At 36.1% G+C, this 27,328-nt stretch overlaps 1 protein-coding gene across 2 annotated transcripts in view; it reads right to left on the bottom strand.

The window, feature by feature from the left end:
* The window catches only part of CLIP3 (CAP-Gly domain containing linker protein 3), a 1,549,977-nt gene extending 1,523,118 nt beyond the window's left edge, over nucleotides 1-26,859 (bottom strand). Inside the window, exon 1 of one of the 2 annotated variants that reach the window (XM_044055010.1) lies at nucleotides 26,712-26,859. The gene's annotated coding sequence lies outside the window, so the exon portion shown is untranslated. The remainder of the gene's footprint in view (nucleotides 1-26,711) is intronic. The other variant, XM_044054942.1, reaches the window with a different exon arrangement.
* Nucleotides 26,860-27,328: the final 469 nt, after the last annotated feature.

Raw genomic sequence — 27,328 nt, 5'->3', positions numbered from 1 at the left:
GTAGCTCTGCGCCACTCAGTGGGCACGAAACCTGAGGTGAGGCTGTGATTAAACATGACACTTAGGTGAGGTGCCAGTTCATATTGTAGTTCATGTAGTACACAGCCCGGGATGTCATCTGGTCCCATGGATGCTGTATTCTTGGCTTTAGAGAGTGCGTTTTGTACCTGTGTGGCCGTTATTACTGGAATTTGGCACTCTTCCGGTATTGAGATGGGCCATTTAGGGGGTGAGAGGGGGGTGAAGTTGGCAATGAATCGATCTGCCAGGATATTGGCAATATCCTTCGGATCAGTATATTTAATGCCATTCTGTTTTAGCTCAGAGCAGATCTGAGCATTGCCATTTAGATTCTTGACATAGTTATAGAATGCTTTGTGGTTGTCTTTGGAATCTTTGGCAATTTTATTTTCGTAACTAGCTTTGGAGGATTTTATGAGGCATCTTAGTTTCTTACTGAGGCTAGTAAGGGAGTTTTTTGCATCCTGGGATTTTCCTCTTTTCTACAAAAGTTTCTTCCTTTTGTTGTAAAGTTTGTTTATGGCAGGGGACCACCAGATTCGCTTCCTTTTTTTGGATGAGAGCATTTTGGTTCTATTTGGGATGGCACGATTCATGCATGAGTGGATGTGCTCGTACAGTGCCTTAGTGTAGGATTCAGCAGTTGAACTTTCAGTTCCCGTCTGCATGGGTGTCATGAAGTTTGTCACTTCTGACTTGAGTAGCATGAAGTTGGCTTTGGAGAAGTTTTTTATGGTGGTTTCTTTACTGGGGGGTGGGGTGGGATGTGGATGTTAAGGGTGATTAGCTTATGGTCAGACCTAACGAGGGGGTGACCATAGGTATGGAGCATTGATTTCCCATGTTGGTAATGACCAGGTCTAGGATAGTGGAGCCCCTGGTGGGACTATGGATTAGTTGATCCAGGGCGTTGGAATTTATGAATTCCAAAAACCGTTGCGCAAAGGTGTTGGGACATGAGTAGTTTTCCCAGTTAATGGCAGGGTAGTTAAAATCACCCAGTATTAGGGTGTTTGGTTCTATCTTAATATTTTCCAGTATGTTTAGAAAGGTGTAGTGAGAATCTTGGGGTATGGTGGGGGATCTGTAGCAAGCTACAATTTGGTTTGCAGTCTTACCTAGTGTTAGTTGCACTTGGAGAATTTCAGACACATTGTGTTGGCCAACTAGCCTGGTGGTGTGAATATCCTTGGTGAATATTGACACTCCTCCACCTTTAGTGTTTCGGTCCTGGTTTGGTGCCTGAAAAGTGTGGTAAGAGTTGTAGCCTGGTATTGCAGGGGTGCTCTCTGGAGCCTTGAACCAGGTCTCAGTTACTGCACAGATATCGATGTTCTCCATTTTTAGGAGTGCCTTGAGAGAGTGCATTTTGAGGTTTAGACTTCTAGCATTGAGTAGCATTACCTTCAGATTTTGCATGCTTGTACCTGTTACGGTGGTGGTTTTGTCCTTTGAAGTTTGTCTAAAAAAAGGCACTATAGGGGTGGCAAGAGCCTTAGCCAGTAACCTGAATCCCAGGGGCGACAGGTGCAGACCATCTCTGGCAAAGCATTGTGGTCTGTCAATCATGTCATCCCAGGCAGACAGATACTGGATCCCCTTTGAATGACACCATAAGCTTAGCCAATTGTTGAAGTCAATCATTTTATCCTTATATTGTGGTATCATTCTGGGCAAAGGCAGGATGCTACTCAGGGCTAGGGTCATACCTGCCTGGGCCACATGATCCGAGAGCTCTTCCATGTCTCTTTTCATGTAGTCCAGGGAGGTACGTCTCAAGTCATTCACTCCGACATGGACAATGACAGAGTCATATTTGTACTTTTTGTGGCGTGACTTGAGTGCATGCGTTATGTGGCAGATCCTGGCACCTGACAGGCAGCGGACTGTAATTTTCTCCTTATTCAACCTGGTGAGAGGGACATCAGTGCGCCGGACTATAGAGTCACCTATGACTAAAGTGTTAGGTACATTGTCTTGCCTTAGAGGCTGTTGCTGGGTGGCACACTGGTGTTGTGAACTATGTGACACATTGGTTGTGATTGGTGTTTGTTTGCGTTTCAGCTTCAGAGGTCTTTGTTGCTTGGGCAGGTTACAATTAAGGGCCTCTGCATATGTGGATTTAGTGTTGCTATATGTGGGTGTTGGTGGTGCGGGTTTAGAAGGGCTATGTGTTGCTTGAGGTGTAGTGTGGGTGTTAACCTTCTCCTCTTGACTGTTTAGCACAATCTTGGGTGGAGAGAGCTTTGCTTCCATTTTGGCTATGTAAGTGCATCTCTCACAGGTTGTAGTGTTGGGTGGTAGGAGGAGAGGGTTGTCTGTGTACATGAGGCAATTACTGCATTGCCCCAGTATGCCCAGATTCACCAGGTGGACAGGAGAAATCACCAGAAGCTGGTTTGGGGCTTTTTTTTTTTTCTTTGCAAAGTATAGGAGCTGTTTCCTTAGCAAGGTACTTTGCAATTATAGGCTGTTTAGTGCCTACTATTAATTTCTCCTTGTTAACAAGGAGAGTTCAGTGTTTCTATGAGTTTAAGGCTTCCTAGTGCTTTCCAGCAGGTATTAGAGAAAGTGCTAGTCACAGGGATGCTTAAAGGTAAGATTGAAAAGAATGCACTCTGCAGTGTGCACTAGAGAAGTTAGATGTGAAAGTAGGTAACTTGAGTTTTACCGGTTTAAAAAGTTAAGGTTTAGTGGAGAGTTACTATTTTTAAAACAGCAAGATGGATTGAAAGGGGTGGTCACTTTTGTATTTTGGTACTATGAAATACTGTAGGATGGCCAATAAATTTAAATACTTGAAGGGGTGGGATTTCAAAAATGATGATTTTGTGATTACTCACATAAGCCAGTGAAAGTAGAGAGAAATGAGATATATGGTCAGATTAACATAAGAGGCGGGCAACTAGAAAGACAGTGGTATTTAACAAGACAACTTAAATGGGTGGGAGGACGGGAAAAATTCTGCCTGACTCAGAACAGAGAGAGCTGTGGTCTCTTTTGAAGTTTTAATATGCTGTTAAAACAGAATGCAAGCAAAACACAAGGTAAAGAAAACAAACTACAGTATTCAAAATATAGAAAGGCAATACAGTAATACAAAAAATAAAAGCAAACTAACCTTTCCTTCACAGCAAAGTGTAGCAGAGTCTGGATGAGCCTTTCTGGTAAAAAAAAGTGATCATTTAATTAATGAATGTGACAAAAAAATTTATATATGTGGTCAGAAAGGCTATAATGCAAAGAAATGTGAAGTGAAATGGAAGAAAATTTGGTAATACAGGACATTCATGGTTAGAATGTGAGGTAGAAATACAAAAAAATGAAAGAAAGTGAAGGTGAAATTATACAAGAAAAAGATTTAGAAAATGTCATACAAAAACAACACAAAAAAAACATAGAATCAGTATTTAAATTTAAGGGGAAAGACAAAGAAGGAAAAAGAAAAAGAAAGCGGCAGATGAAACAAGTGGAGAAGAGTCAGAGTGACATATAGTAAAAGGCAAGAGAAATTCAATAGGAAAGAGTTGGGGACAGAAAAAGAAAATGTAAAATATAATAGTTAAAGAAAATAAGAAAGGTAAGGGATACGAAAATTATTTTAATAATGGTTTTATAAAACTAAAAATATTAGCTTTGAACATGAACAGTATGAAGAATTAAAGAGAATTAGTATTTACAATGGTGTGCTGCAGTAGATATTCAGGTAATAGTGTTAGAATACATTACAATATTAACAAAATAAAGTAAAAGATAGGGTACAAACAGAAAAAGTTTGGAATGGTACGGTTATTTGGAACATAGGCAAAGAAAAATGCTCATGTATATGTAAATTATGCAAAGAAAATATACAAATATTAGATATTACAATAGTAGAACTGGGCTGAACAACAGTAGTGGATTTAAAATGGAAAAAATATCTATATAGACTAGTAGCTTTATATGCGTATGTAACAAAAAAGAAAGAAAGAAAAACTATGTTTAAAAGTATACTTCATTATGTTTGTGTTAACACTGCTATAATAATGGCAGGTAACTAACTGCAATTTGAGAAATAAATATAATAGTGGTGATGTCAAAATGATGACTGGAATTATGAAAAGTGAAAAATTAAAAATTTGGGAAAACAAACAAAGGACTTATAAAAGAACTGAAATAAGACAGAAATTTATTATTTTTTGATATAAGAAGGCCTAAAAAATATACAAAATGAATCAAATATACTGGGTTTTCTGATCATGTGGCAATTTGGATAGGAATTTATGAAAATAAGGAATATATTAAAATAGGAAAAGGTACAAAAATAGGAAAAGAAAATGAATTAGAAGCAGGATAAAGAAAGGAAATTATAGAATTATAGTAACAACATACTGGTATGAGAGATTTTTATGAAAATTGGACAATTTGATAGATTCTATTCAAAAAGAAATACAAAAAGTATTTCAGAATGCATAGAAAAGAAAAGAAAAAAAGAAAAAGAAAAAATGGAATACAAAATATTAATTCAAAATATTTAAAGATTTAACAGAGAAAAAATCGTTTTAGGAAAACGGAAAAAGAATTTTATAAAATAAATCAGGATAAGGTTAATACATTATTACATAAGCAAAAATATTGTTTACAAGGGGGAAAAAAGAAGTAGCACCATACTTATGTAAGACAGTAAAAGAAGAAAAGATAATGGGAGAATTAAAAAATAAAAAAGAGAAGTAAAAACAAGAAGAAATATATGAAATTAAGGAATGTGCATTAGATTTGTATAGTAAAAAAGTTAACATATAACAAATTAACAATGGGGAAAATTTAAATAAAGGAAGACAATAAATATTTAGAAAGAAAAATAAACATAAATGAGCCGAATGAGATCTTGGACAGATGTTAACATTAATTCAGTGACAGGTATGACTGGAATTGAATACAGTATATATAAAGAAATGTACGATTAGCAAAAAAATGGCATTTACAGAAGTAATGAACGAGGGGCTAGAAATAGGAATAAAGTATAAAGAAATTTGTACAGGTGTGATAAAATTTATATTAAAGAAAGAAGATAAAGATGAAATAAAAAGAAACTAGAGACCAATTGCAATAAATAACAGACTATAAAATGTTCATGGGAATAGCAACTAAAAGATTACAATCTAAAATAGAAAGACTACCTGATCAGAATGTGTTTGGGAGAAAAGATAAGGGAAGTCAAGACCTATTGTGGATAATAAGGGAAGTAGTTGATATTAATAATAAAAAAGTGGAAACAAAAATCATGGTAGGGGATGTCAGTAAGGTATATGATAATATTAAGTATGAAGCATCATGGGTATTTTACAAGCACATAAGTGAAAAAATATTACAGGTAATTAAATCAATATATGAAAGAATTATGTGAGACTAAATGTAAATGGTTGGATTGGGGATCATTTGAAAACAGAGTGTGGTATAAAACAAGGATGCCCTGCAAGCAGTATGATCTTTGCTAAAATCATGAACACAACAGTAATGGAAATCAATAAAATATCAAGTAAGGGAGGCTATAGAATGATGGAAGAAATACAGTTGTCAATAATGTCTACTTATGCTAATCATGTTGTAGTAATAGTAAAAACTAAAGCCTGGGTGGAAAAAAAATAACAGGCAATTACGTATACAGTTGAGGGCAATTGGTTTAAGCATAAAGAGAAAATTAAAGTATTTGGGTATGGAGGCATTATAGGAGGTGTGGAATATGAGAAGAGTACAGATATTTTAGGAATAGTATTTGGAAGTGCAAAATAAACACATGAACAATGGGACAAAACTATTGCAGAAATCAAAGACATGATTACATTCTGAAAGACAAAAAGAAAGTATGCAGATATTTTTTTCATTTATTTGGGGGTCAAGACTGAACCAGTTGTGGGGAATTTTTTATATGAAAGATGAATAGGGGGGACTGGGGCTGATTAATCCAATTATACATACTTAAAGAGGTTGCATGCACAAAGTATTAAAAGGAGTAATGAAAAATAATAAAAAGACTTGTTAGAAACAATAATGTATTGTAAATATAAGAAATGAAAATGAAAAAGTAAAACTGTTTTTAATGAAGAAATGAAAAGATTTTACAACAAAATTGTATTGTAGAAATTAAAAAAAAATGTGATTGAAAAGAATGGTATGTTAACATTATGAGATCATTTTACTTGGTGGATCCAGGGAAAGAGTTAGAAATATATAAGAAAAAACAAGTAATCTCTGTGGTATCCCCAAAGTCTCAAAACAACCCACTAAAGTGTAGTGGGTCCAAAAACAAAACAGTTAAGAAACTTCTCTGTGTGGAAGATTTTCAGTCCATATATTTCTAATTAATCACTGTATATTAATCAGATCAGACAATAGTAGTAGAAGTAGTGAACTTAAACTCGTCTTAAGTCAAAACAAAACAAAAAAATAATAATAGAAAATATATAATTGTACAGCATTACTAAGTATTCGAAAGTAATCCAAGCAAGGCAGGCAGTCTGTTTCCAGTCGAAGGATTATTATTTTTGTTTTGTTTTGACTTAAGACGAGTTTAAGTTCGCTACTTCTACTACTATTGTCTGATCTGATTAATATACAGTGATTAACTAGAAATATATGGACTGAAAATCTTCCACACAGAAAAATATAAAAGAAAAACACAATAATGATGAGCTACAGATATTATATATAAAAAAAAAAAAAAAATTAAAGAATGCAATGACTTTTTGTGGAGACTGTTCATAGGAAAATTACCAGTGGGGGCAAATATGCCATACAAAACAGGGTAGAATATGTAATAAATAAAGAATTGAAAACCACAGAACATTTTTTTAAATGTGAGAGAATTCAAAAACTGTGGAAAGAAGTATGAAAACATGAGTTTATTAAAATGTATTTAAATTTTGAAATGGTAAACATGGACATGATAGAGTATGGGTTTTATGGGAGTAGATCCCAGAATGACGCACAGAAAATGGGCAAAATCATATTCGATGTAACATGGATCATATGGAATGAAAGACAATGAAATCAAATACAATGGAAAATGGAAGTTGACAAAATACTGGAAAAAATATGGTTTTGGTTGCTAAAGAGGGAAGTGAATGCTTAAAAATGGGAATAATAATATACTGACTGATGTTAAAATATGTAAAATAAATTAATTGTATATATGTATGCAAATAAAACCCCCTACTCATCTTTGTTGAATGTGGGAACCATGTTGGTGGACCACTTCTCTGTTTCCGTTCTAGGAGCAGAGGAGGCCTGGAGAAACCGAGAGGCAGATGGAAAGAGAAGGAGATGATGGAGAAGTGAAGGAAATAAAGGAGAAAGGAAATATCAAGACCAGAGAATGTGTGCAGGATTCAGAGGAAATGTTTCAAAGAGACTTGTCTGATGAAGATGAGTCAGAAAATGATGGATGTATAATTGCAACTCTCCCATTGGAAGGGTTGCAGGATGATTTATTTAAGAAATGGTGGTGCAGAGTTAAGCAGTTAATGAAGAAGATGTTTCCTGTGCGACATTATGGAGAAAATACAAAGAGAGGACGCAGGGACAATCCTGAAGAACAGTGGTGAGATGGACAAGAAAACATATGCAGAGAAAGTAAAAGAAGGCAAAAGTGGAGTAGCAAAAAAGGACGAAAATAAAAACAGAAGTCCATGGTAAGGATTCAAAGTAAAGAAGACAAAGAAATGGACAGGTATGAAGTGTGGGACAATTTAACAACAGGTAAGAACATTTATTTTTAGTAACAGAGACATTTTGTGACATATTTGAGACTATTTTTTCAATGGAATGTTTTCTTGGAGAATATTAAAAAAAGAAAGACTGTAACCCATGGAATATTTATGTGATAAAAGCATTTAATAAGGGAAACAAAAAAGAAGATTCATGTACAATTTTGAACAAAGGTAGAAAGTAAGACTTTGAAAGGACATTTGAATGTTTTATGTAAAGAAGTACTAAACATTGCAAAAGTTTATGGACTGGTAGCTGGGAATGTAATATTGTGTTAAAAATAGAGAAAAAATTGTATACCAAGTACAGTAAATGTCGAGGGAATAGGGGAGTTGTAAAATACTGGGGACAATCTAAAACAAGTTTCTTTTGTGGAAAAGGACACTATATAAGTAACTGACAAAAAATGTTATATTTGAGGGAAAATGGGACATGATGTTAAAATCTGAACTGAAATGTTATAAATGTAATAAAATTGGACATTTATGAATGGACTGCAAAAATGAAAATAACAGTAAGGAAAGAAAATGAACAAAAAAGTTTTAGAAGCTGTAGAAATAGAAACAATTAGATAAGAAAAAATAAGAGAAAGTACATAGAAGAAGGTTCTGACATAAGTGAAGAAGACAAACTGGGAAGTAGTAAAAGAGAAAAAATTCTATTGGTAAAAGGGTAAAAGACAGAAAAAGAAAACAAAGGGATAAGTACAAATTTAAAAACAAAAAGAAATGGATGAAAAATAATATACACAGCTACAGATTGGAGCTTGGTATAACAGTTAAGGTGTTTGACTCACAGACACAAGATACAGAGTTTGATTCTTACCTTTAGAAAGGAAACTGGTTTGGCATAGCATGGCCTATTAAGAAAACTGGCCTAGTAGTTAGCTATGAACTTATGAAAACATGAATCAAAGTGAAAATGAAATGTTAGAGTACTTTCTGTAAATGTGAACAGTATTAAGAATACAGTAAGAAGAATAGGAATTTTGGAGTGGTGTAATACGTGTGATGTAGCTATAATAATAGAAGATTTTTAACAAATGAAAGATTATAAAACAGAGAAACTATGGGGAGTAAAGATAATTTAGAATTTGGGACATGACAGATATTCTGGAACAGCTGTACTCTTCAGAAATGCGGTACAGATATTAGATGTAACTTTAGCAAAATGGGAATATTAACCATTGTAGATTTAAAATGGAAAGAACAAGTACACGGAGTTATAACATTATATACTTATACTAACCAGGGGTGTAGCTAGGATTTCCAAATTTGTACTCACAGCTCTCAAACTGCTACCCCCCTCCCAGCCAAGCTACGGCCATTCTCGTAATTCACGGTTCGCTCTTTCAGTGTTGATGAAGAGGCATTCGCTGTAATGCCTCTTCAGTAATATAATATAGATTCACTCAAACTCGGTTCCTTGACTTGAAAATGAACCTGAAAGTCAGTTCTTTGAAAAATGCAGCGTGGTAGTTGGGGTAGAGGATTCATGCTTTTGTTTTCTGTAACTAAGGTACAGGTTTTGAGCTTGAGTAAATTACTAACTACCTGCTACCCCTAACTAGGGTGTTTCATTCACACACACACCCCTACCTACCTCTTAGTGCAAGAAATATAGACAAAGCCTAAAATAAACAGGGACAGATATTAAATAATGCCCTCGTGAACTTAGAAAGTTGCTAGAATAACCGGATTTGTGCTAGTATGAGAAAGTTGCTAAAATAACAGGATTTGTACTAATATGAATTTTGCTAAAGGACATGAAGTCTGAAACTCAAATGCCCGTCATTATTTAGCAACTTCAGCCTTCAATGATTTTCTAGAAAATCACAAAATTTATGAGGAACAGACAAAAAATATGGGGCAAAAATCTGGACATTCTGAAAAATGTGGACAGTTGAGAGGTATGCTACCTACCTACCACACACACACACACACACACACACACACACACACACACACACACACACACACACACACACACACACACCTCTCAACCTCTTACAGCAACAAACCCATAAATAAAAATGAGGCAAAGGCCCAAAAATAAGGAAATTTTTTTTTAAATATTGCTCTTATAAACTTAGAAAGATAATAGAATAGTAGTAGGTCTTGCATTAGTACGAACTTTCTGAAAGGTATGAAATCTGAAACTCAAATGTCTGCCATTATTTTCTAACTTCAGGCTTTAATGATTTGCCACTAATTTGCCAGAAAAACCACAGTTTTATGAAAAACAGACCAAAAATGTGATGCAAAAATATAAAATTGCCAGACAATACAGCTGGGAACCTGAGAAGGGACACCATTTTAATATGAGCACAGTTAACTTGAGCAGCTGACAAAATTAGAGAATCTACATGCATTTCTGGAATAAAAGTAATGTATAACTCTAATCATTACAGTTATTTATAATTGTAAGCCCTCCACGTTTTCTTCCAAAATTGCTATTTTGCGGAGGGATTATTAGGGGGAGAGCAACATTTTGAGCCAAAATTGGGGACAATTGAGAGGTTTGGATATTCCTAATTCTATAAAGCGATTTATTTGCACATACCTCTCAACCTCTTAATGCAGGAAATTTGGACAAGGCCAAATATATTGGGGGAGCATACAAACAGTACTAAAATTGATCTTGTACAAACATAAGACAGTTGACAGAATAACAGGTCTTGCTTTAGCATGCATTTTTCTGAAGATTATGACATCTGAAACTTAACGTCGGTCATTATTTAGTGACTTCATTCCTAAATGATTTGCCAGACAAGTTTTATTTTGCATTTTACAGCATGAACACCAATAAATATCTGCTAAACAAAGCAATGCAGTCTCACAATGAAACTAGACTTAGCATTAAAACTTATCTGCCCTTGAAACCTCACATTCATTGAAACAGCATTGAAACCCACATTCAAAGAAAATACATTTTGCCAGTGGCAGATAAAGATTAACTTTGGGCTGTTTTCAAAGCATAGGCCCCTTGCACATGAAATATACACGTGCTCTTTGATACACCTTTCTGGTTGTATTAAATTATATTCCTTGTACAAATCAGTATAGTTGTTAGAGAGTGTTTTAAATTTATTGTTTTGAACATTTTTCCAGTAAACAATGGAACGAAATGCATGCACCAATAATGACAAAACAGCCCAATTCAGAACATTTCCATCATAAAAGTCTACTCAAACTTCTACAGTCCACCAATATCAGTAAATATGCACAATCTCTGAACTAGTAAAAGCCATCTACATAATTCCACATTAAAGAAATCTGTAACTAATGAAGAGGCTGCTGCTAGCAAACAACTTTATATTTCATGGTTTCATCTACAAATAAAGTGCCTGTTGCCCTTGAGGAATAAATTGCCTATGTTGCATTAAAAAAAAATGATACGCTAGTAATATTGCAATAGGAAATGGATGGCAAACTGATAACAGGTTCATAGTTGCTACTAGATATCTTCGCCAAAAAGGACTACAGCGTCCACCCCTCTTTACAACACAGTACAGTATCAGCAATGCATTTACCTATTGTGGGAGAAGAACCCACAGCCTTCTGCATCAAAAGCAAGTACACTACCTGTTGTGCTATTAACAGTACAAGCAGACTCAGCATAAGCAGCACTAAACTTCAGTTCCCCTGCAGCTCTCAGCTCCTTGTAAAATGTACTCGACACTCAGCTGTATCTCTGAACTTTGCAGCAAAAGAAATCTGGAAAAAGCCAACATTTACTGAGGGGGGGGGGGACAACAGCCCAAAAACCAGGGACACATTTTAAACATTGCTTGTATAATTTTGGAAAGTTGCTAGAATAAAATGCTGTGTTACCACCATGCATGTCTTGAACCAGAACCATATGCACTACAGTCAGTGCAACATACCACTATGCTAAATCAGCAGGTTGAACAATAGAAAGACTGAAACTTAATGGCTATCATTTAGAGAGCTCTCAACCTCTTAGCACAAAAAAAAAAAAACCTAGAAAACAATAATGAGGGAATACAAATTCAGTTATCACTTCACACCTTAGCATAAAAAACCTGGACAAACAACAAAAACAATAATGGACGAATCTGTACATTTCCCCAACATTCAGTAAAACAAAAAAATATTTCTCCTGTTGCAGAAACTGGTGACCTGCAGAACAAGATCTGTGAAGTGTTAATAGTTCTTGGGTTGCAATGCTAGCTCTGACCCCTCAGGAAGAGCTTGGGCAGGATGTGCCAGTGTTCATTGCATAGGACTAGAGATGACAATCTTTACAAAAGCCTGGACGCTTTATATTTTCTTTGGCTTGAGTTGTAAAATAACTCTGAATAGCTTATAAATGGCTCTGAGAGGAATGTTTATGATCATCATTCAGGGATAAAATACCAGCACACCTGCTACAGAAGATGTTTAAGATACTTGTGTTCCACGCTGCTGCTATCATAACTCTCAATTTTTCAGATTTTCACAGAATGTCCAGATTTGTGCTTCATATTTTTGGTCTGTTTTTCATAAAATGTATGTTTTTCTGGCAAATCATTTAGTATTGAAGTCACTAAATTATGACATACATTTAAGTTTCATGCTTTATATTATTCAGAAAATACATGCTAACATAGATCGTATGATTCTAGCAACCTTCTAAGTTTGTAAGAGCAGTATTTTAAATATGTTCATATTTTTTGTGCCTTTGTCTCCCATTATTTTAGGCTATGTCCAGAATTATGTTAAGAGCTAGAGTGGTATGGCTGATATTGTATCTCAGTGGGATAGGAAAACATCATCACGTCCATATGTTTAACATGACCAATACAAAAAGGCTTGAAATGGATTCTGGGAAGGAGAAAATAAAACACTAAAACATGATCTCATTAATATGTCAGGTCCCATGACAGCCACGTTGTGGAAAAGATATTAAAATCTTTTAAGAAGAACCTAGAGTTATTTTAATGCATTAAAATGACTGAAAAAACAAAGATATAATGAAAAACACATTTTTGAGTTAAGCTGTGGAGTTTTCCTTTAAAGGCGTGCAAAGGGAATTTTAACATCATACAATGCAATTGTCATAATGAACCACATTAACTTGAAAGCATAATTACAACATATTGTGAAAAGTGTTTTCTTCTTTGAAAAATAATGATATATAAAAACATTACTAAGGTACTCTTCACAACTTGGTAATTCTCATTCTTAAAATACTCAATCGATATGTTTTTTTTTTGGCGGTAAACTCTGACAACTGAAAAAAAATTAAAAATAAACAGTAGTGTAACCAGTTGTACTTACACACACACACACACACACACACACACACACACACACACACACACACACACACACACACACACACACACGCGGGCACATACACTTACCTGTTAATCCCCTAACGATAATCCATTTGTTATTAGCTATGCACATATCCCGCTCACACACAAGAACCCCTTACCTGATAATCCGTTCACCTTCCACAGCGATAATCCATTTGCGATTAGCTATGCACATTTCCCGCTCGCAGCCAGCCAACCGGACATGACGTGATTATGTAATTCCGACTGGCTGGTATGTGAGCTCAATTCCGACTGGCTGGTATGTAAATATAACTTAAAGGAGCCACGCTGTTTTTTTTTTTTTTTTATTAAAAATGCTACCCCCTCTTCTAAATAAGTTGTACTGAAATCAGTACGCCTCCCGACGTCCCTGATACTAACCGTAAAGAAAGGGAAAGCTTATTTAATCAGACTTTAGACTAGTAGTAGGCATCCCTCAATGCCAAAGGATCTTGGGTTTGTGCCTCTACTGGACTGATTTGAGTTGCATCTTCTGTGGCTTTGCAATCCAATCTAGGAGTGTCAGTCCTTTCTACACTCCAGGTAGCAGTAGGTACATGTAGGTCTGGTATCATGGGCATGGATCTTCCTGAGGGCTCTCTTACTGCCTGCTCTCCTTGCTAAAGTGGTTTCATACATAGCGAGAGCTTCCTTCACTTCTTGTTTCCAGGCAACCTTGTCTGAGGTGAGAGAACACCAGTTGTTCATATTGATGGAGAGAGCACTGAGGTGATACTTGCATCTGTTTTTGTAGTGCCATCTGGGTCACCCTTTCAGCTTCTTGCCTGACTCCAGCTCTCCAAAAAGGGGGTAAGTTTGGTATTCAGCCACCTGTCATATGTGAAACATGACCCACCCAATGCATACGTCTCTGTTTCAGGAGGGTAAACACGGAGGTGGTGCCTGATCTCTCAAGCACTGTGTGTTGGAGAAGTTGTACTGCCATGAGATACCAAGTATGCGCCTAAGGCAGCACATATGGAATACATGACAGTCCCCTTCATGAAGGCCCTGATAAGGCTAAGCAGTACTGCATGACAGCTCATCTTTGCCAGAATTGCAGACAGACCTTTCCTACTGACAAAGTCCAAATGCCTTGGTCAGATCAATGAAGGCAATACAAGGAGGTTTGTTCTGCTCCCTACACTTACTGTGTAGTTGCCTAATACAGAAAACCATGGCTACAGTAGACCATCCAGCTCTAAACAAACACTGAAACTTGGGGTAAACTCTCTCTGCAAAAACTTTGAGCCTCTTTGGGACAACATATGCAGCTTCCCCACAGTACACAGAAGGGAAATACCAAGAACAGTTGGTACAATCTCTTTTGTCACCCTTATTCTTACAAATAGTAACTATGTTAGCATCCCTCATATCTTGCGATACACTACCTTATCTTTAGACTATGTAGTGATAGATAGGAATAATATAATAACAAGAGAGTCTTTAATTGTGATTTAAGAGGCAAGCATGAAAATAAAGGAAATCATAAGAAAAATGTCAGAAGTTATAAGATGTCGTAAGTTAAAACTTTGGGACACAGATTCAAGGACTTACAAAAGAGGTGTGTTGTTGTTGTTGTGTCTTTCATCTTATCCCGGTTAGGGGATGCCACAGTGGAACTCCGGTCCGCTAATGTTTGGTAGTGGATTTTTACATGCCGAGTTACCAGCCCTGACGCACAACCTTCAACGAAGGCACACCCATTCACGCATGCCTCCACAAAGAAGACGCTCTAGCTGAGAATCGAATGGGACAACGTCTTGCTGTGAGGCGACAACGCTACTGCAGCACCACTACCGCACCACAAAAGGGGTATGTATGCAACTGAAATACATAATTTTACAGTATCAGAAGGCTTAGTTATAGGAGAAGGGGGTAGTTCAAACAGGATTTTCTGATCATCTTGCAACATGGCTAGAAATAAAAGAAAATAAGGAATGTATAAAACTAGGTAAAGGAATAGGTTCATAGGTTGGTACTAGGCTATCGGCCCTAGGGCCTATACAAGCCTAGCCATATCAATTCCCTGGCTATTTCTTCCCAGAATATTTACTTCCCTGATCCCCTGTCTAGCAAGATGTCTTGTGAGGTACATACCAAATGGGGTGTTGTTCTCTATTATGGGTCTAATGAGGGATGAGTACAGTGCGACAATGACCTCCTTTTTTCTGGATGATAAGCCCTTAGTGATGAGGTATGCCACATAGAATTTCCTGACTGTTGTGGCTATGTGGTTATCGAAAGTGAGACCACTGTCCACCTGTGTCCTCAAGTCCCTTATCACACTTTCTGTGTTTAGTGTACTGCCACCTGTGTCCTCAAGTCCCTTATCACACTTTCTGTGTTTAGTGTACTGCCACTTATGTGGTAATTTATGGGTACATGTTTTTTTCCAGAGGGGATAACTATACATTTCTTGGCATTGAGCCTGAGCCCATGGCTCTGGCACAAAGCATCTGTTTCTGTAAGGCCCTTTTGTAGAATATCCACATCATTTGGGGATTCAATAACGGCTTCCAGTTTGCAGTCATCTGCGAACTTTGTTAGCCAGAGTCCCTTAATGCTGGCCTGTACTTTAGAGAAGTAGATGCCAAACAAGAGCGGTGCCAGGACTGAACTCTGAGGTACACCACTTGTCACTTGTCTGGAGCTGGATTTTGAGTCTATTTTTACAGTGTGGGTTTTGTCAGTAAGCCACTTGGCAACCCATCGAGTGATATAGGGATTAATGTCCAGCTTAGGAAGTTTATCTATGATTCCAGAATAGGGGATGGTGTCAAAGGCATTGACGAGGTCCAGATAGGCTGTGTGGACCGCCTTACCCTCATCCACGGCTCTGCAGAGTGATTCAAAGAAGTCAGTCAGGGTGAGGAGACAAGATCGGCCCTTTACAAAACCAAACTGGGTGGGGTCTAGTGTCTGAAGGTTGCCAATGTCATTGTTTATAAATTCCATGATAATGCGTTCCATGGCTTTGCAAGTCAGGCTCGTCAGACTGATGGGATGATAGTTCCCGGGATCCAAGGTGCAGTGGGATAACTGTAGCCATGCGCCACTCATTGGGTACGAAGCCTGAGGTGAAGTGAGGTGCCAGTTCATTTTGTAGTTCATGTAGTACACAGCCCAGGATGTCGTTTATAATAAAAGGGATAAACGAGAAAGCATGGAATGAAGAAGGAAAGAGATTGAGAACACTTTATAAAAAACTGGTCTGAAAGTGGTTGATATTCAAGTTTTCTATTTACAGTGGCAATATAATATGAGAAAAGTTGAGAAAGAAAAAATATAAAAGAATATATAAATGATGCACTGGAAATTTTATAAAAATGACAAAGTATTTTGACAAAGAAAAAGAATTATATGAAAGAAATAAAAAAATGCAGGTATTGGTATACAAGCAAATATATTTTTACAAGGAAACAAGAAGTGTAGAGTTACTTAAGCAGATTAGTAAAGGAAGATGGTAGTGTAATGAGAAAAATAAAACAATGAAAAAGGAGAAAAACTCATGAAAAGATTATGAATAGTGTAGTTCAATATGTACAAGAATTTTTTTTTTAAAAAAAGAAGGTAGTGAAAAACATAGAAAGTAAAAAAAAAAGTTACAAGACAAAGAAATTAAAGAGTTGGAAAAGATTTCTTTAAATGAACTAAATAAAGTATTAGCACAAGTAAATATAGATTCAGCTGCAGGCCCAGATGGAAGAGGGAATGAAGTGTACAACAACTTAAGGGACTGGCAAAAAAATGGTTAAACAAAGGTTTTATGTATAAAGAATTATGGACTGATATACTTAAATTCATATGGAAGAAGGAAGACAGAATAGAATAAAAAACTGTAGACCAATATTACTGAATAATAATGATTATAAGAACTTTATGAAAATAATACAAAAGAGATTTGGAACTAAGATTGAAAATATTATGGAAGATAGAATATACAGTATACAGGGGAAGGTTATCAAGAATTATTAATGAACAGAAAAGAAGTGAAAATCATGACAGGAGACCTGGATGATATTATGAACAGAAAAGAAGTGAAAATCATGATAGAAGACCTTAAGGCATTTGACACAATTGGACGTGAAATGTTACGGGTAATAATGAAAGAATATAATCTCAGTGAGAAAGTGGGAAACTATGTATGCCAGCATATAGTAATAATAAAGTAAAAGGGAATAGCCTGCCAATTCATGTGAAGCAGAGCATCTCTACCACACTGTTCAAAAGGAACCTGGATGAGTGAATGGGGCACTGTAAATTCTTACCAGGGGTAGTGCCCACAACCCTCCTGGACATGGGAAGTCAGTACTAAATACAATCCTGAGTATTGACTTGAGTATCTATGGTATTACACTGGGATGAAAACAGTTATGATCCTATAAAAAAACTGCTGCTATATAGGGTCATGTTTTTAAATGCATTACACAGAAGAAAAGACCAAACACGAGATAAAGTCTGACTTTAACATAAACCACTCATTTGTCTTTCTACTAGATCTGTTACAACTTTAATATTTCCTGCATTCAACCTAAAGAGATCTACTCTTTTTCTCTCATGTTTGTTTTGAGTTGTCTTTTTCTAATAACTGCTGATATTCTATAATTTTAATATTAATTCTCTTACTCACACAAAATCTCCCAGGTGGACAATGACATTTTTTAAACGTTTTTTTATATGATTTTAGATTAATTTCTGTTAAAGCATATAAGCAAGGTAGTAAAGTGTACAAAGCAAATTTTGCAGATAACACAATATGTGGTTCTGTGACTTTCACATTACAATAACTCATTTTCAGACATGAATATATTCAACAACGTTGTACCTCAAGGCTTGGTACTAGGCCCAGCCCACTATTTTTCTTTTTATCAATGACGTTACCATAGACCTGCCTAACTTTAATCTTAACATGTATGCAGATGGTATTCTTATGAATGAATGCAGCAAACATCATCAGAAACGTCAAACATCTTCATTCTAACTTGTCAAAATTATCTAACTGGCTCCATAATGATAAACTATTATTGTATTCAAAGAAAACAAATGTTTTGTTGTTTGCAACCCCCCATCCACTTTCAATAACTGAAGACTTTAAAAGATGACCATCCCTAGCAAAACACAACGCAGATATCTCAGACTCACGTTAAATTTCTCTCTCATCTTTACACTGCATACCAGTAACAGCACCACAAAAGTTCTGTCTCACCTAAACTGTTCTAGCAAAACGCTAAGCAACTTCACCTACTGCACGTGCAACTATAGCCAAAAATGTCTTAATTCCAAATCTAGAGTATTAGTTGCCCCTGTCAAGCCTACACTCCCCCTAGAGTAACTCATAAAATTACAAATTACAGACAGCAAAATAAGTCAGTTTACTCTTCTAGCAGAAATGAGTATGCATCACGGACACATACCTAAACAACTTCAACTGTTAATCTATTCCACAAAGGGCGACCCTGCGCTATGCTATTTCTTCACTTTGCTTACTGATCCCTCTAAAAAGGGCCTTTTTCAACAGGGATCAAACTTACACATTAAGAAATAGCCAGAACAACTTCCTTATCTGGCCTGTTGTCAGTTCAAAACCACAATAGACAATTGATTTGTTGCATTGTTGATTGCTCAGAATATTTGTTTTTCTAAATATCAACAGTATAATGTAATTTAATTGTATATTCTTCACAATATTATGTTAGCACATTATGTTGTATATTGTACTTGTATATCATACCGTTCTTCAGTTTCTGGGTCATGACTGAAATGGGTCATCAAAACAACTCACTCACTCACTCAGTAAACAGGTTACAAGTAAATAAAATGAATATGACAAGACCTAAACTTCCCCATGCCACTTATTTCTTTTGTATAAATGTTGCTACTTTATTTGTTTCTGTGTTAATATTTTCATTCTGCTGTGTCACTCCTGGGAAACCTGATTTTTTTTTTCTGAGGTTCACAATGCATTATTAATTCATTCATTCATTCATTCATTCATGCAGGTCCTATATAAGTAAACAAAGTAGCACAAATATTTATAAACATGGATTTTATAATGGGCATACAGATCTTGAGTCACCAAACAAGAAGAGAGACTATATTAACAGTTGATGATTCAAAGACAGCTAAACAATGAATGAAGACTGTGGGGATAATAAGTTATAAAGGTGGTCTAAGCTGCAAAAAATGTCTTTTGCTTTTCTTTGCATGCTGGATATGCGAGGCCTTATCTGGAACATTGCATCTCTTCTGACATCATAATCATAATCTCCTTAAAAATAATATCAAATTAAAGGCAGACAAACTTAAATCAGCAACACGGTGCTATGTGTAAGGCAAACATCTAACTTGGACAAAGAGTGACACATGCTCGTGCACACACTGCTATGTGGGAGCATGCATGGCCCCAAGCATGTACACACACACAGACACACACACACAGACACACACACACACAGACACACACACACACACACACACAGACAGACACACACAGACAGACACACACAGACAGACACACACAGACAGACACACACACACACAGACAGACACACACAGACAGACACACACACACACAGACACACACACACAGACACACACACACACAGACACACACACACACACACACACCCTTCAGAAAAGAAAAAATGGGTAAAAGGTCCCTGATAACACTATCAAATTGGGAGCAGAGTCCATAACAAATGAGATGCTAACATATGAGAGGAAATGTCATACGGCTAAAAGATAGCAGCATAATTAGTAACATGAAAAACACTTCTTTAAAGTAAGGGTGGCAGTTAACACAGAGCACACTACAGTGAGATGTAATAGAGGTAAACCCAGTGGAGTAATACAGAGGGGCCTGCTGTAAGTAAAGTGTTGCATAACAAAAGTAGGAAAGCAAAAAAGAGCGTAAGCTGGAATGTGGTGAACAAAATGGAAGCAAACAGGCAGACTGGACTGGTTGGGGGGGGGGGGCCTTTTTGCATCACATTTTAATGAATTGATAATAATGGCGTACCAAATGGTATTGCAACTCAAACTGCATCAAGTCAGTACTGAAAGTGCACATACACCTTTTAATTAAAAATTGTTAAAAATAACAGTAATGAATGGATGAAGCTGGTCTGCTTGTGTAGGCATAAGCCTCAGGCTTATAATGTTAATAGCATGTTAGAGGTAATGGGAATGAACCATGTGCATCTCAAAGGTACATGGAAAGAAGAGAAGAACTATGTGTGTAAGGGACAGAGCTCCTTTGCTGGTGAAGAAGAATGTATATGGCCCCATGCCTAATCACCCTACAGCAATAAACAGTGATGAAATTCCAGTTCTGAGCACACTATGCAATGTGATAACACTGCTGCAATTCTGTGTTCCTATGGAATATTGGGGGGGGGGGGGTATGGAATCTCTGGTTACACCAAGAAAGATAAGTGTGTTGCTAAAAGGTAAAATGGGAGATGCATACTTTGTAAGACAGGTTTAAATTTCTGGGTTTGGGTTTGTCTTTTAGGGTTAATAGCAGGATTTCACTGTTAGGGTTGGAGTTTTAGGCTTAGGTAGTATGTTTTAAGATTAGATTAGGGTAGACGTTTTATGATTAGGGAGATGATTTAGGGCTAGGGTGAGAGATTTAGGGTTATGGAGTAGACTGCAGGATTATGGTTTTGGTAGGAGATGGGTTAAGGATGGAGTCTTAGGGTCAGGGAAGCATGTTTAAGATAGATGTCAAAGTATTAAGGATAGAAGGGATTTATAGCATTAGGCTTTAGTATATCTAAATGCTTTGATTACTTACAGAAAAACATGTGCAACTCACATTCTAGAAACGAAGACACAAAAGTGATTTACACCTGCATGTTGCAAGTAACCAATGCCTTACCTATGTGAACCTCAAGAACAGCACTGGACAACAGGCAATGATATTCCCTCTAATGCCTTCAGTTTTATCAGGTCTTGCAAGTCACTTCACCACCAGACTGATAGTCCAAGTCACGGGTTATGTACATCAAAAGAGGGGCTCATCAGAAAAAGTGACATTATTAAACAGATGGAAATGACAAAAATGAGAAAACTGTATGGTGACCACTGTTCTTCTATTGCTAACATGGTGAGAACTGAATATTCGATTTTTATCATTTTTATGAAGCTGCCTATGCCTATAACCTTGCACAACTGGCAATAAATTCAGATATTCTCAATGTACTCATTTGATCTAATAATATCTATGACAAAAATGGAACATAAGTAAGAAACTGCTAAATATTTTAGTACTACAGTGTCACTTTAAGATAAAATTACGTGATGTGATCATAGTTACTAATCGAGAAAAAAAACAGTATGTGAAAATTATTTACATTCAAGATGGTCATGTTTATGTTATTATTCAGACACAATATTACTACGTATTCTGTTCTTCAACCATACCATACAATTTTCTATTTATAAGTAAAAGTATTTTACTCAGTTTAGACAATCATGCCACTAAAAAATAATCTAACTTCATTTCCCTTCCTACTTTTCAGGACTCGTTTATCAGTGTTGCATTTGTGCAGTGTTCATTTAATGTATGATGACAAGGCAGGTGGTCCAATCCAAACACACTTTTTTAAATACAAACACAAAAAAATATAAAAATGATCAAAATGAAGCCAGAAGCAGATTAAAGACTATGAAATAATCTCACATACAATAGACTAGACTCAAATAACACTGTTTTCCTAAACAATCCACTGGTAAAGAAATACTGAATATTCTTAAATAAGTGTGTTATTTCCAGAAACAAACTTAAAACTCCGATAGAACAGCAAATGTTTAGTGGAAAACCTATTAGCAACATGGTTAGTTGGTTAATCAGCTGGGTAGTGAGAAGAAAAAGGATTTAACTCAAATTAAGTATCTAGTCTGGAAAAATGTACCAACAGGGTAAATATATCAGCACAAAGCACATGCTCTAGAACCGCCTTTATCATATCAGTATTAAGCATCTGATTACTTCTCCCTGTCATACTGCAGGGAACAATACTTGCCACTGGTTTCTACAAGAGGATAGCACAGCACCACAGGCATTTTTTTTTACAATGGACTGTAGTAACAGGCTTCTAATATTTCAAAGCTAGTCATATTATGTGCTAGCTCTTTTAACAAATCCAAATCTGCTTATTCAAAGATGGGATACCTTGCCTACATGCCAAAAGACTTGCATTATTCACATAAATGTTCTTTATTTGTATATTAGTTTCCTTTACAACATCTGTCTTGCGAAAATCTTTATTTTTTAATTCCTACTCATAAATTGTGCCCATTCTGTTTGTAAACATTTGTAAAGCATTCACGATAAAAACTGATTAGTAACATTTGGTATTTAACACAAATACTTAATGAGTAAATGTATTAAAAACTTTCAGTTATCTCAGATGAATTGGATACAAGTCAGTCCCACCCTCAAACACAGTACAGCATTTAGGACTATTTAAAAACTAGTCTATTCAAATTCATTTAATTCTGTTAAAAACAGAATAAAAAAAGACTGTTTTTTAGAAATGCACTTCAGAACAAGCAATTACAATAATTAATATCTTTCTCTTAATGAAACTCTATATAGCGACCAACTGGCTTAACTCAACTAATAACTCATGGGAGAACTTCAGATTAATGGCAATCAAACATTTATTAGCCCAAAAAATTATAATTAATAAAAGGGACAAAAATATCAAATTTAGGAAGTTATGGGAACAGATCTATAATATTATTCTTGCATAATCGACAATAAAGCCAATACTTTATTAGGACTAAGACGCTTATACAACATCATATATCCCTAACACCTACAAGTAATTTTCCTTTTTCTCTTTATATTGTACTTATAATAACTCTTGTAAAACAACCCATTTCTTCCTCCTTGTCTTGCTAGATGGAATTGTGAAAGCATCTATGTATATAGTGTAAATAGTATTGTTTGATTAATCAACCTACTTTTGCATTTCTTTCAATGTATAACAATTGCTTAATATTCATATGGTCTTCCTGTATGTGATATTTGTCATTTACTGCTCTGTTTGATGTAAAGAATAAATAAAAATTATTGGAAAAAAAAAAGAAATGCACTTCAGTTCTTAAGGCAACAAATTTGTTCTAGAATTATGAGCAAACTACAAAGAGTGCCTTTGATACTGCTATTTACCTACACTGGCAACATTTCAAAAGTTCTTGCTTTAGCTGAGAAAGGAGGACTGCAAATCACATCCAGCTCCCCAAGAGTGGGCAAAAGATAAAGGAAAGAAACACCAGACACAAAAACTACACCTCATCTGTATATATAAAAAGAAACAAATTACCACAGGAAATGGAATTACAAAGTAACTACAGAGTAGTGGTGGTATGGACTTCAAAAGATGCAAGTGCATGCTGATAGCTGTAACAATTTGTGTTCATGGGACTCTAAAAGAACCACATATTGTCTGAAAAATAAATATTCTGTATGAAAGTTGTGAGGGTGGAATAAGTCAGTAAGTAGAGACACACCAGAGAAATAAATGTGCAGGTATGCTTTGAACTAAACTGAGCTAAATGTATTGACTTAAAGAGAGTTCTGTCAAAAAAAAAAATCCATGTCACTAAAGATTACAGCATATTTCTGAAAAAAAAAACAAATAAAAATAAAGAATCAGTTATGATGGCCAAGTAACAGTATAAAAATGTTTCCACCCACAGAGACCAAAAGAGAGGTGGTGTTATACAATAGGATTCATGATGAGAAAGTAGGTTTAAAAGCAGTAAAGGAATTGAGGACCACACTGACCAAACATTTTAGTGAGGAATGAAGAAACTGTAGCTTACTCGTTAACTAATATCAAGACAGCATCTTAAAGGCTACAACAGGAATACCAACAGACTGTGTGTATTCTTTTCTCATCTGTGGTTATCATAAGCATTTCTACATTAAAAAAGGAGTTTCAAATGGTGGTAAATATATACACATATATACAATTGTTTTAATTATAATTTCATTCTGCTTAGAATGTGTGCAAGATGTAAGTGATACAACTTCTGGGATATCATTAACCACACAATAAGTTTTTCTTTCCATTTTGTTTTACTTCAGAATCACAACCACTATGATCTCCAGTTTTTATGACACACTTTTAGAGAATCTAACCTCGTGGAAGCCTTGTCATTCTTTGTTAAGCACAGTCATGGGGTTCAGTAGAAGCAAAGCCTCTGCTATACATCATTTGTTTCATTAAAATTTGAATGACTTCATCACAGTTCAGAAAGTCTACAACAAATTATTCCTCCAAAGTTACTGAAAATGCCACAATTATGGAGAAAACCAGCTTACTCAATTTCAGTCTCAGAAAGGACAGAAACAGGCTAGGAGAACAATGTGAGATGACCGATTCGATTCTTAAGCAGAAGTACAGACGTCTGCGGGTTTAACCAAAGGTACTGAACATTTATTAAAAAATGTGCTCAGTTTTTTTTTGACATGCTTACAGAGAAACTAAACTAGTGGAGGACATGGCATAGTTAGGTAAGAGCTGTCATGGTTTTAGTAAAAACAAAGCCTCTGTATGAATCAGTGTTTTCGTCACAATTTAAATGAATTTATCACTCTTCCCAAAGTCCACAAGCAATTTTTCCTCAAAAATGTGTTTACTGAAGAGCCAGATTTATGAAGAAAAACAGTTTAGTAAGTTCAAATCATAAATCTAAGAAACAGGCTATGGGAAGAAAAATGTGATGTCGCCAACTGTGATGCTTGAAGCAGAAGTGAAGCCTTCTGTGGGTTCAACTACAGGCAGTGAACATTGATTTAAAACCAGATAATAACGAGGGGTGGGAAGTACATTCGTTCTGCAAAAGTAAATACCAGACCTGGGAACAGCTTATTACCAAGACATTGAAAACAAAACTAGTTTTCACACGTGAAGGCAAAATATAATGGTTTAAAGAGATACACATAAATACTACTTTACAAAAAATGACTGACTTGAGCCATGCCATGATAATCACATAAGCACACTGGTAACCAAAAATGTAACTGACAATGCATATGGAGAGACTTCAACTACAAATGCACTCAATGTGAAAATGTGTGTGTGTGTGTGTGGGGGCATGCATAATTTTAAAACAGAAGAAAAAAGGATAATTTATATATGCCAGATACGCTGTTGCATGGTAATATATTGCACTGGGAAAATATTTTTCAACCAAATCTGCCCGTGTTTGACTTTTAATACTGGATAACTATTAATGAGATTCCCCAGAAATAAGATTTTCAACCAATATTTACATGCATTCTCCCATGAATTACGTACAAAAGTGAAAAATAAATCTGAGAATCTTGCAAACTAAATATCAGTAAGTCTTTAACGGAGGCATACTACACCCTTCAGCAAGACACTTTGCCTGTTTCTTCTGTATTTCAGATTCTTAACCTGGAAAAAACGGAATCTGCCCTACTTCCATATCAAGCCAACTCCTACTAACAACACACCCCTCTTCTCACACTGAACAATTATAGCTCATAAGGGACATGGATTTTTCAGCACATGGGAACTAGCCAGTACAATGCCTTCTCTTTGTTTTCCAAATGAATTCCTTTGAAAGCTATGGATACTTAGAGTCTTACTGCTTTCAGGGTGAGGAAAAGACTGATGTCAAACAACGAAAGTAAGCACCCCCCCCCCCCCCCCCGCATCTCTTCACAAATTCAATAGTGGAGGACGGTGATAAACAACATTATGCTACGGAAAATGACACTACATCCTTACCCACTCTGCTGAATGTGGTCCTGTAAACATCTATACATCAAGGAACTATCAACAAGGATGGCTTGTCACATCAATGTCCGAATTAAAACGGCGTCACTAGATTTTCCTTCAAAAAAGCTCATTATTTGACAACAAATAATCAACAAAACAGCAATTTACTGAATAATCCGCAGATTATTTCACAATATAAACAATCTCAGAAGCGAATAAACGACATAAAAGGGAGTTGGACAGCCAGACAGCAAAGGGCAACAGGACAATGTGACAGCTGCCCAAACAGTGAGCAAGCAATACCCAACCACCGAGACTATCAAACTACAAAGTCAACAGGGCCTCAGGGAAAACGGTACCCAGTATTCACGAGAAACGAAAGAACAGCGAGGTTCCCATTAGCATCTTCGCAACGTATCTACGCCATGGAGGTTGCTGCTCTTCGTTTTATTTATCACACGTTTCAACACGAAACAGCTCCTCCTCAAAAAAAGGCTATCATACGATTATTAATATAGCATCAGTTAACTAAACAGGCCCAGTAATAAACATTTTTTAATTTATTGTATTTATTTTTTATTTTAAACTGATTCAAGTAATTCACGTGTAACAACTTTAATTAAGCACACTACACTTAAGTGACCATTTTCCTAAACAACAGCTTCAGTGTTGTTGTACTGAAGAAAACACCTGTCTCCTCCCACACGTCAGTTCAGCTGTCCCTTCCAGCTTCAACGGCATCAAACAAGCCGTAGCCATTATCTTCAGCACCACATACATCTTAAGATGCAGCTCTGACTATACTTTTCGAGCTATCCAATGTTATTTCACTCAATCGCAGTAACACTTACCTAAAGCTGTGATCCTATGTTGTCTTTCCTTCTTGCTCGGCTTGCTGCGACTTGATAGAAACTGACTTGCCTGAGTATTTGGAAGGCAGCAGCGATATTGTTCTGTCGTCACTGTTTGCGTCACTGCTTTTTTTCAGACAGTAAGCACGGGACTATAAATCTATCACCTGGACTCGAACCTAAGTTACGAAAACGAAAGGATGACTGTGCGTTTTCAAACTTCTAGTCATTTTTTTTCAGAAATGCACGCGATAACCTTGGATATGCAATAACTGTCTCTGAAATGGAGATTATCATTCGCTTGTATTTGACACACAAACACGCTTTATACCACCCCCTATTTTTGCAGAATGTCCTGATTTTTCGTTCATAAAATGTGTGGCTTTATGGCAAATCACTGGGATGATCTGAGGACTGAAATCACTAAACATTAAACAATGACATACATTTCAGCTTCAGACTTCAAATCCTTCAGAAAATGTATTTTAAAACATCCCTGTTTACCAACTTTCTAAGTTTTATAAGAGCAATATTTAACATGTCCTTATTTTTGTCTTTTGACCCCACACACACACACACATTTTTGTCGGGCTTTGTCCAGTTTCCTTGCACTAAGT

Source organism: Protopterus annectens, chromosome 1.part0, assembly GCF_019279795.1.
Source record: "Protopterus annectens isolate FY-2018-M chromosome 1.part0, PAN1.0, whole genome shotgun sequence".
NCBI lineage: Eukaryota > Metazoa > Chordata > Ceratodontiformes > Protopteridae > Protopterus > Protopterus annectens.
The sequence above is the reverse complement of the archived record's forward strand: the minus strand, read 5'-3'. Positions and strand labels throughout refer to the sequence as shown.